Genomic DNA, 12,895 nt, shown 5'->3' on the forward strand with positions numbered 1-12,895 from the left:
TAAGGCAATCCTCTTATTTATCAATAGGTAGATTTTTTATAATGATTTTTTATTTTTTTCCATTATAACTGGTTTAGAGTGTTCTGTCAACTTTCTACTGTACAGCAAAATGAACCAGTCATACATACATGTATACATTCTTTTTTCTCACATTATCATGCTCTGTCTTAGGTGACTAGATACAGTTTCCAGTGCTATATGTCAGGATCTCATTGCTTATTCATTCCAAAGGCAAGAGTTTGCATCTATTAACCCCAAATTCCCAGTCCATCCAATTGTCTTCCCCTTCCCCTTGGCAACCACAAGTCTGTTCTCCATGTTCATGATTTTCTTTTCTGTGGAAAGGTTCATTTGTGCCTTATATTAGAATCCAGATATAAGTGATATCATATGGTATTTGTCTTTCTCTTTCTGACTTACACTTAGTATGAGAGTCTCCAGTTCCATTCATGTTGCTGCAAATGGCATTATTTCATTCTTTTTATGGCTAAGTAGTATTCCATTGTGTTTATATACCACATCTTAATCCATTCATCTGTTGGTGGACATTTAGGGTGTTTCCATGTCTTGGCTATTGTGAATAGTGCTGCAATGAATATGTGGGTGCATGTGTCTTTTTCAAGGAAAGTTTTGTCCAGATATATGCCCAAGAATGGAATTGCTGGGTCATATGGTAGTTCTATGATCAGTTTTCTAAGGTAGCTCCATACTGTTTTCCATAGTGGTTGTACCAATTTATATTCCCACCAACTGTATAGGAGGGTTCCCTTTTCTCCACACCATCTCCAGCAATTGTTATTTGTGAACTTACTAATGATGGCCATTCAGACTGGTGTGAGGTGGTACCTCATAGTAGTCTTAGTTTGCATTTCTCCAGTAATCAGTGATGTCGAACATTTTTTCATGTGCTTGTTGGCCACCTGTGTATGTTCTTTGGAGTAATATCTGTTCAGGTCTTTTGCCCATTTTTTCAATTGGGTTGTTGGCTTTTTTGTTGTCAAACTATCTAAGTTATTTGCATATTTTAGAGATTAATCCCTTGTCAGTTGCATCGCCTAGAACTATCTTCTCCTATTCTGTAAGTTGTCTCTTTGTTTTCTTCTTTGATTTCCTTTGCTGTGCAAAAGCTTGTCAGTTAGATTAGGTCCCATTGGTTTATTTTTGCTTTTTTGCCTGTTGCCTTGGGAGACAGACCTGAGAAAACATTTGTAAGGTTTATGTCAGAGAATGTTTTGCCTATGTTTTCTTCTAGGAGTTTGATGGTGTCTTGCCTTATGTTTAAGTCTTTAAGCTATTTTGAGCTTATTTTTGTGCATGAGGGTGTGTTCTAGTTTCATTGATTTACATGTGGCTCTCCAGTTTTCCCAGCATGGTAGATATTTTTTATCTTAATTTTACATAAGAGAAAACTGAGTAATTTGAGTTATTTGGCAAATTAAAGCTATTAAATGATAGAGCATGCACTCAAGTCTACGTCTACAGAGACCCTAAGGTCCTTCTCTTAGCCCTATATTTTACCCTGTATTTTAACAAGGCGCAAAAGTTTGAAACCCCCCCCAAAAAAGTTCAACATATCTGGTAGCTAAGCTTTAAAATGCGGTTTCAGGAAGCCCTGATTTTCTAATGCTGTTCTTTCAGACTAGGTATTGCTTGGGGGTGACTAGAGGCAACTGTGAGAATTTGGGAAAAAAATTCTGTACATACATGTCTTAAACTCAACCCCATGAGGACTCATTGTCAGAAATAGTAAAGTCTGAATATGTATTCTGAATTCATCAAATAACTAATGCAAATAGGGAATTGAAGAGACAGAAATTTGAGAGATAACATGGAAAATTTTCAGTCTGTTATAGATGAAGGCTAACCTTAGGCAATGCATCCTTTGCTCTAATATAATTCACAATTAATGTGGATTCCTAATTAAATTTGAAAAAGTTAAATTATGTTTAGTAGCTCAGCATGTAATTATAATCTTTCAACATCGAATCAATTTCATACCAACATACCTAGATTTTAGTGAATATTTTTTTAATCAACATTTTTTCTTCCATATACATGCCCTGGATAATGTGAGGACCATCTTTTGATCTTGCTAAAATGTATTATCATAAGCAGAATATAAATAATTTAAGATTTGTAGTTTCTATACTAAATAGTGAAGGGAATTACATCCTTCTCAGGTACCCCCACAAACCTTCCTGCAAATCTAAGAAATAATTTTCAGAAAATAAAAATGTTGCAAGCAAATCTTAAGTTTTCATTTAATTCATGAAGTTTCATAATTTTTTATTATCACTACATTCTTTTCCAAGGATATAAAAGTCTTTTTATTTATTTTTGTCTTTTTGTTAGAAGTAAACATTTTTTTCCATTGTCTGGATCAAAACTTTACCAAGAAGATACAATTTTTAAAGGAGTCTTACATAAAAGCTAAGAGAAAATAAGATGAATGAAAATAACACATTATTGGGAGTGCCCATTGTGGCTTGGTGGTAATGAACCTGACTAGTATCCATGAGAATGCCTGGCCTCACATTGATAGCTGGCCTTGCTCAGAGGGTTAAAGAATCCAGCAGTGCTATGAGCTGTGGTATAGGTTCCAGACATGGTTCAGATCAGATCTGGTGTTGCTGTCGCTGTGGTGTAGGCCAGCAGCCGTAGCTCAGATTTGACCCCTAGCTGGGGAACTTCCATGTACCACACCTGTGGCCCTGAAAAAAAAAGAAAAGAAAAATGACACATTATTTATCATTTAAATAAATAAGGTTAGCAAACAAAATTTCTAAAATATAAAAAAGTAAAAATTTTTCATTTAAAAAACCACCGAAAATCTACTCAAAAAAGATGAAATTAATATCATTAGATATAAGATGTTGGAAGTGGATTCAGATCCAATTGGCTGATTTCCTATTCCAGCCTCTTGACTGCCACCTCACCACCAATGCCTGTATTCTGTATGATACCAACTCTTTTAGTCACTCCAGGATTCATCCCTTCCTATGTCCTTGACTAATAATCTCAGATGGATTTTCCTTATATGCCTATGCAAAGACCTTGCTCAGAAGATCCTAGTTGCCATTTTGCTCCACTTCTTCAATGGACTTTTTAAACAAATTTTGTACTGAAGATGTTAACACTATATGAATATTTACTGCAAATATATTTATGAATATTATCTTTAGATTTTGTTTAGAAAGTTTTATGATATGCAGACATTTCAATTTTATGAAAATCACACGTCTATAATTTCCCTTGCAATGATTTTATTGCTTTAAGGATTAGATAAAACTGTCGCTATAGATAGGTAGACAGAGAGAGATAGATATTCATCATAGTTTTCTATTTATTTTGATTTTTTCTTGTATATTTTATTCTATATTCCATTTATAATATGTAGCATATAATTTGAGTTGAGGATTCAAAATTTGCTTATTCAACTAGAAATTAATTTGATAGCACCTGTTATATCCTCTTTATTATAAATTAAATAATGAGACTCTTACTGAAAAGTTTATATCATTTAATCTGTCCTCATCCTCTGTTTTTTGCTTATTTTAATATATATAAGTATCTAAAAGGAAAAAAATTATCTTAAAAATTTTCATTCCCGTTGTTTTTTTCTTTTTGGAAAAAATGCAATCCTCCAAAAGAAAGATAGTCTATCTCTGTCAGTTTAGGTCTTTGGGATACATTTATTAAGATGTAGTTGAGGCTGCAAAATATTTATTAGGCAAAATGCCCATGCATGATAAAGATGGAGGAGTTAGAGTAGGTGGATGTTGTCTTCAGACTGAAATGTGGGTCCAACACTTGTGAAAGGACAGAGGAATAAAAGAGGGATTAAGTAGGGAAAATCTCAGGCTGCAGTGTAACTCAGAATGTCTGGGCCACACCAATAGAGAAATTCAGAACAAACATTTCCCTTTAGAGGAGGCCTCCTTTGGGATGGAATGGCCTGATCCAGTACCCTAGCTTTGCTCAGCCATTGACAGGATGCAGCCCAGAGGTGAGTGACGTCACAGTAAGCAATGCAGTGGGTTAAGAAGAGGCAATAGCTTGAGAATGTCAACTAACTGTCTTCACAGAAGTTTCTCTCTGGAAGGAAGAGCTGACTAGTGCATTTACATGGCTGCTCTAGCATCTTATGGATGTTCCTTCAGCTTCATTCCATTATCCATAACAAACGGCTGCTCTTGCAACCATTATTTCCACTTTCTTCCTCCTAATACTCAAAGGGATGTTCCTCTTATCGAAGAATGCCAACCCTTCCTCTTGTCCTCTGTAGAAATCTTATGTACATCACCATGGATGTGGATCTTTTAAGATATCAGATCTTTTTCACCCTCTAATCTTAATTTTTTCTCCATTACTACTCCTACCCCAAAGTGTATTAGTACTCCAAGGCTCAACAATATAAAAAACATAAATAAAACATAAACAAAACACCAGCTCCTTTCAAAACAGCAATCCAACTGTAGATTGCTGATTTTCACATTCTACTTTAATTTCTCCTTTTATTTACAGCCAACATTTTTGCAAGAATAAGCTAAATCCATCCATTTTCCTTTTTCGACTTTATTCTATTCTTTGCCCCACCATATTCTTTCTGGCCCTGCTAATCTCTTAAAACTTTTCCTTCCAAAATCACCTCTGACATTGAATTACATTATCACCTTTCCTCTCTGCTTTTTGAGTTTCAAGTTCAATCCATTGTAGTTTCTAGAGATCGACTGAATATGTACATGTATACGTATTCCAGTGCATGTTTATATGTGTGTTTGTATATGCACACGCACACAAGCACACACACTCCCCTCTATTCCAATGGCTATTTTATTTTCCAAACTATTTTTACCTCTTACCTAGGTTACTGCAAAAGCCACTTAGAGAAGAACCCTCAGCCACTCTTTAAAGTTATTGGGAGATGTAGTTGAGGCAATAGATAAATAAAAATGAAAGAGATTAATATATAGTTAAAATGTTCCCCAAATTGGGAATCATAGACCTGAGAGGCAGGATAGTTTCAGAGAAGAGGAAGCAAAAACCTAACAGAAGAGAATGATATAGCTTTTGGTATTAAGAAGATTATAGTATGCTAATATGATGGCTTTTTATTTTATGTTTAAGGACTGTTGATCAGGTTTCAAATTGCCACTGTGCAGTGTGGAAGAGTGAGTCCATGCATGTTTATGACTTAAAGTAGGTTTATTTGTTCTCCATTGTTAGTGTGTGACATTTTCTACGAAAATTACGCTTCTTGGTGCATATAGGAAGAAAGTGAATGGTTGAGTTTATTGAGTTGATTTTTTTTTTAACCTCTTCTTGGGGAATTTGTAATTCTGTCCCTCCTCATACTGGAAGACATGTTTTATTGGTGGACTGTGTCAATAATCCTCTAACAGATCTTTCCATTCCATTCGCCTTCTTCTAATGCATTAACTCAGAAAACAGATTGTGTAGAACCTTGTAAACCAAACCCTAGAAGAGACCATGATACTCTCCTACTTCAAATGATTTTGTTTTATTTTAAAAAATGATCACACTATTAAGGCTTAGAAATCCCCACATAAAGTGGTATCTGATATATTTTCAATAGTATAGTCTACCAACTCGTCTCTTACTACAATGAACACTTCTTTCTCTTCCAAAGTCTTCATGTACCTAGGTCCTTCATTTGCCAGGGAAGACTGGCCATCCTGAATCATTTTTTTCTACTTATTCCCTATGACCTTGTCCTGTTTATTTTTTTACAAATTTTATCATAAGTTATTATTCTCACGTTTCTGTTCAATTACCTGCCTACCTCATGACAAAGGAAATTTCAAGAGAACAAGATGATATTCACCACTGTATTTCTAAAACCTAAATCAGAGAACACATTCAATAGATATTTGAAAATATTGACTGAATATTGATAATATCATTGGGATATCAAATGTGTTTCTGCAAATATGAAGAAAAGATTATCAACACACATTTTTATGTGAGCAACTTTATATTTGGTATTTAATTGTTATAATAGTTTTGCAAGAAAGGCACTATTGCCTTCAATTTTTAAGTTATAAAAATGATATTCAGAGAACCTATTAGCTCTCCTTTGTTACAAAGCGAGATAGCCAGATAGCAAACATATAACCCCATCTTCTAAACACAAATTCAGCACTTTTTGAAGTATATTGACTTGGACCCCATGCAATTATTGCACATTAAAAAGAAAATTGGCTCTATTACTAGATGGCAAAGCAGAAAGAGGAAAGAAGATTTCTGTTTGCGCCACTACTAACCAGTAGTTAGCCCAATTCATCAAGGGATGCAAAACATTGAAATTTAGTTTTCATTGTTTACCCAGTGACTCATAGCATCACAGTTAAAAAGGCAATCTAATATAAATCTTATTTGTTCATATTTTCTACAAAAAAAACCATAGTAAAAAAAATTTAGTTACTTCAATTGATAATTTTGTTTAAGATAAAATGCCTTCATTTTGTGTTTCTCTTTATAATGTTCAATCTATATGTCCTCTGAAGCAAGTTTGCCTACACACACACACACATATTTCATCCCAAATTCCTTCCTGCAAATACAGAAGAGTTTGCTTTTGGGGGATTTTTTTGTTTTGTTTTAATTTCTGGAAAATGGAGCTTTATTGTTCTTAGATGCATAAAATATAAAGAATGGATTTTTTCTCCCTAATTTTGCTCCTGTGACATGCACATTATTCTATAACCTTTGTGTTGTGGTCACAGTTAGCATTATACACAGTCATTAAGATTGCTTGTTAACTAAAAATTGTAACTAAATTATGTAACTTTAAAGGGGTGCTTTTTTTACACAGTAATGAAAGGCTTGTGTCAACAGTTCAGAGACGTGCATTCTGTACAAACACTTAGTATTGGTACAAACTTTTATCATAACAAGATTTTTGCTGAAGTGCAAATCTACAATTAGGATGATGTTATTGGTCAAGGAGGACAAATAACTCCAATTTATTCTATTTATATACCTGTAATTTCTGTCATTTAAAAGTGTCCTTAAATTTGGGTCTAAAATCTTTAATTAGTTATAAAAAATAATCAGTTAACCAAAATACTCTAATTTCTAAAATCTAAATTACTTGATTTCAAAGTACATCATATCCCATAATAAGGATGTTTACCTCAGGAAAACTTACATTGCTTCTTTCCCCATTAACTCTCATGCACATACAATGCAGATACAAACTATTCTAGATAAAATAATGATAAAGACAGAATTTGTCATTAAAAACAATAGAAGCTAAAATACATGCTTTTTGTAGGACTAGCAGACATGCTTGAGTAATCCAAGGCAGAAATGACATTGATCCAAAGCAAGTAACTCCAATTCTCAATTGGAAAGCCAGAAGACCTATCTTCCTGATTTCAATTTTTCCACTTTCTGCCTATTTGCTCCATTCTTCTTTCTCTGCAACCTGGCATTTTCTGCTTCTTGGTACAAAGGAATGGAAATTGGTGCATTAGTGGCTTCCAGGTTTATATCACCTTTACTTAATAAGTCAGCTCATGGTTAGCTATTTTCAACTTAAATTCAAAGTTTCCAAAAGATAGAATGAAAATGTACCAGTTCAGGTGGTATTTCCATCTATCTTCAGTTACTTGTAGCCAGGAGGGTTGACTCATAGAAAAGAAACAATGATAAAAGGAAGCAAACCTGTGGGTGGGGAAGGCAATTCCCAGAAAAGAAGCCTGGACTGACAGGCATATTAGTGCTACTGAACTTCCTACGCTTTGCTGTTACATGATTAGCTATCAAGTTTTGATTCACTGAAATGAACTGATTACCATCTTTTCATGCTCTACATGGAATTTTGGGATGACAGAAATGGTATTACAGGGGTATGCACAGCTATGGAATAAGTCTGATACATAATATGTGAATATCAAATTTCCTTCTTGGTAATTAATTTAATATGGTTATATTTTGATTAAAAACATAGGATCTCTGTGGCACAGTAATCCTATACAGCAACCGATATAGCTCAGGTTGCACTGGAGGTGTGGATTCGATCCCTGGTGAGGTGGGTTAAGTGCACAGGTTGCAGCTATAGCTTGGATTCAATCCCTTGACTGGGAACTTCCATATGACATGAGTACGACCATAAAATTAAAATGTATATTTATGTATGCATGTATGTATGTGTGTGTGTACGCAAGAGTGTGTGTGTGTGGTAGATTAAAAGTACCAGCCAATTTTAATGAATAATTTATCTCAGTGTATCATACATATAGAAATGCAAACAAATCCTAAGTGCAAAGCTTGATGAATTATCAAAAAGTAAACCATCTGTTCAAAAAATAAAACTGTATAACTACAGTTTTATGAAGCAGAACCTTACCCATTCTCTACAGTCCCGCGTAGTCTCTCCAAAGATGAATTCTACCTTACTTATCAAATTATAGATCACTTTCCTTCTTGAACATTTTATGTGTATGGAATTATGGAATAAAAGTGTGGATTCTTTTCTGACTGGCCTCTTAACATTGCATTCATAAGATTAATACAAGTCACTGAATAGGAATATAGTTTAATTAGAGTTGTGGTTGTATAATAATAGGCTTTGTATGCAAGCGTATCACCTTTTGCTTGCTTACCTGTTTTGCTATGAATGGATATTTGAGTAGTTTTAAGGTTTTGGGCTCTTGTGAATAACAATAATATTATGTACACTCTGATTCCATCTTTTGGATAATAGTTTGCCTGCACATATACTAGCAGTGGAGATGCTGAATCATTGGAGATGCGTATTTTTAGCTTTAGTAGATGCCTTCAACTTCCTAAAACATTAGTACCATCTTATTCTTGCATCATCAATTAATGATAGTTGTTGTTACTTTACATCATTGCTAACACTCGACTTGTATGTCTGTTTTTGCATTGGTGCCTATAGAGTGTGATCAAAAGTGTAGTATTAATGAACATTTTCTCATGACTTGGAACATGCTTTCCACTTGAATAGTTTTTGATTTGAAATATCTGCTCATATCTTTTCCTCATTTTTTTAATAGAGTTTTTTTTTTCCTTTTGACTTAAGGGTTTTCCTACACATTTTCAGTATTTTAATAATTTGTTGTGATATGAATTGCAGACATGTTTTCTCCTTTCTGGCTTGACTTTTCACTTTTTAATAGCATTTTTTGGTAAGCAGAAATCCATAAAATTTAATGTAATTCAGTTTATCATATTATTTTCCTTACAAATGTGGGATGTTTAAAAATTAAGCTTCAAATTTGTCAAAACTCATAACAATGTACATATAAAAAGATGAGTTTTACTCTATATGAATTATACCACAAATCCAGATTCCTCTAATGTACATTAAGTAGGTACACCTACTTATTATTATTTTCTTTTGTTATTGATCTTTTCTAGAAGCATAATGCTCTAACATTTATGTATACAATTCTCATATAATTGTGTTTGTGTGATGGGAGGTAGTGATCAATGAATATATATTTCATTTATAGGATATATATTTCATTTATAGAATAATTGATTGTAAAGACTTCTCCCACTCTGATATGCTACATTTGATGTTAATTAAATGTTGTGTTTCATTAATTTATGTGGGTTCTCCTCATACCAAAAGCACACATTCTCAATTACTGAAGCTTTAAAATAAATCTTGATATCCACCAATTTCAGTCTTCTACCATAGTTTTGCTTCATCAGTGTTGTCTTGACTATTCTTGGTTCATTTAACTTCCATATAAATTTGAAAATAAACAAATTCCAATACGCATGTATACACACACTTACATTGTGTCTGCATCAAATCAAATATATAGATCTGTTCTTTATAATACTGAATCATTTTACTCATGAACATAGTATATTCTTAACTATTTAAAGAGCTGCTTTAACTTCTCTCTATAGTATTTACATATTTATGTATAGTGTTTTCTTATTTTTTAAATTCTTACAACTAGATTTATTCAGAGGAATCTCCTTTTTAAGTAATTGAAAATTTATTTTAATATGTTATTTTCTTATTTTTTATATAGAATTATTGTGAAGTGATTCTACTATATCACATTTCATTCTATCAACTTATATTTTATAGATTTTTTTGTTACTACATATCAGCTGCAAATGATAGTTTTATTCCTTTAAAATTTTTGTCTTTTTCTAATTTAATAAAATATGAAATATAGTAGTGATTTTAAATTCTGAGGAACATTCCAAGAATTATTTTCAGCTCAGATAAAAATATCTCCTATTATTTCATTATTAACCATACTATTGATACTGATTTATCATTAATTATCCAATTATTTATAGATATCCATTTATAGGCGGTAATTATTAAGCTAATGTAGTCATATATTTCTAAGTTGTTAATAGTTTTATTATAATTTAATTTTTAATCTTATTAAATGCTTTTTCTGTACATGTAATGATAATTATATGAATTGTTCAGTTTGATTTTGTTGATGGGCATTGTATTGTTTGAATTTCGAGTGTTAAATGGAGCATTTTAGATAATGTCCTAAAATAGCAGCGACTAAAGCAAGGATTAAAATGCTAAGGTTTTATTAAGGGGGTTTAAGACCAAGCAGTGAAGTTGATGAAAATATGGGAAAACGAGGCAAGGAAAAGCTCAAATCAATGTGAGGCAATGCATTATCTAATTGGATTCCTCCTCACAGTCAGTCAGGAAGAGACCCAGAATGTCACTCAGTAGACGATTTTCTTGGCACACATGCTTTCATCACTTGATGAAAAAGGTATCTGCAAGGCAGAGGTAAGGGTAAAGTTAGTTTTTAACCTTGCGGTAAAGCACATGAATCTTTAAAAATATCCTGATCTTTTTCAAGCTTTCATCATGTCTATTTATTAATTTTTATGAATATAGGCTCATATTTTCCAATTTTATTCAGTGTACTATAAACCACTACATTTTTAAGCTACTTTGAAGATAAATCTGTCCCAGATTTGATCAATGAGATCATCTTTTAGATAGCTTCAGTGTTATTTTGAGCAATTTCGCCATTCTTTAGGCACTTCCTAAATTCCAGACACAAGAAGTTCAGGGTCATCTTGTTCTTTGCCTGCCCCAATCCTAGAATTCGTCAATTCTCTAAGATATTCTAGGCATTTTTAGTGGGGAATGGTATTTGAACACCATCATCTATGTACTAGGTATGCTCACAATGTTAGTAACAATTTATAGACTGCACCCTCCACACTATTTAGCTTTGAACTTTAATTTCCTTTCTGGTCTGAAACTAATGAAAGCTTTGTTCAGCTTCTTAAACCCTCGCCATCACTTTTTCTCAGTGTTTCATGCTTTCTGCCATTTCTTGTGAATGAACCAGCAACTGACTTCTCCAAATATAATTTAAGATAAAAGGGAAATGCAATAGTTACTGTACTTTGGCATTTAGTGTCCTTTGAAAAGAACAATAATACTCACTTTTCAGGATTATGTGTGTGTACACAAATGTGCGTGTACATTCACACATAGATTAGTTAGTAGTAGAAGTTTATGGATAAAGAGAGAGAGAGAAAGATTAATTTGTTAGTTTTTATTCCATGTATTTGATAATATTAGGAATTCTTTTAAAAGAACATAAGCATTCAATTTTTCAGTTAAAGTTAAATGAATTAGAGACCTGAGATCAAATGCTTGTTTTTGCGGATTATCAACTGTGTCTCCTTGGACATCTACTTTTCTTATGAGAATGATTATAATATCAACTTCCTGGAGCCTAGGATGTTATTCATATTAAACTAAAATGTCCTTATTTCCAAGATGGCTTAATTTCACACAAAGTCATATGAAAAATAGGAGAGAAATAATGCAAGAATGTTTGTAATTCTGTATGGAATTTAAGTTGTGAAATAGTTACATGGAAAGGAAAAAAAAAGTACTGTGAAAATTAGTGCTTATTTTAATATTTTTGCCAAGGGTTCTTTAATAAAGCAAAGTTTTTCAAGTCTGCAAAGAATAAGCATAATGAGGGTAAAATGACAGATTATACATCTATAATTTGGACTAATGGGTTGTGTTAAATCAATACATAAAGATAACTAACTTTTCTTTTACTTCTGGACTTCCTCTTCAGAAAGCAGTCTTAGCATTTTGAATTATCTTTTTTTGACTATGCTTTGATCTTTAGTCTTTTCCACAGAAATATTCTTTGATCCTCACCAAAGAGGCACAAAACCTATTAACCATATCATAAAGAATGTAACATATTCAAAATAACCCTGGCACAGTTTTAAATTATAGTGATAAACTTCCTAGTAGAATAAAAACAGAAGAATCCCATCTTTTTTAACGATATTAAAAATTACAAGATATATTAGTTATTATCTGATAAAATACATTTGGTATAATTAATTACAAAATAAAACAACTCATTCTTAAAGGAGTACAAACAGTAATTGACTACTATAAATGAAAGGTAAAACTCTTCATAACATTTTTATTTTCTCAGCCTAGCCATGGAAGACCTGACTTTAAATATAATGATCTGAAAATATCACTTTAGAAGCAAAAATAAAAATTGTTAAAATTTTTTCTGAACATAGATTGGTCAATCAAGTCTCCATTTTAAAGTTCACACAGAAAGCAACTGATTTCTTGTTAAAATAATTCTGACTCATGTAGAATGAGAATAAAAATTACTGGAAATGCTTGTTGAAAACCCATTCTTTAATGAATTTCATTGATTTGGCATCATTCTAAGTGTTTTTATATTGTGTATTTATTTATATTATATATTTATTTATTTTGATTGTGGTATAATGGACATATAATGTTATATTAGTTTCAGTTTTAAAACAATGATTCAATATCTGCATATATTACATAATGATCATAAGTCTAGTTAACCTCTGTCAATTTACATAG

The sequence above is a fragment of the Sus scrofa genome, chromosome 8 (assembly GCF_000003025.6).
Source record: "Sus scrofa isolate TJ Tabasco breed Duroc chromosome 8, Sscrofa11.1, whole genome shotgun sequence".
In the NCBI taxonomy this organism is placed as follows: Eukaryota; Metazoa; Chordata; class Mammalia; order Artiodactyla; family Suidae; genus Sus; species Sus scrofa.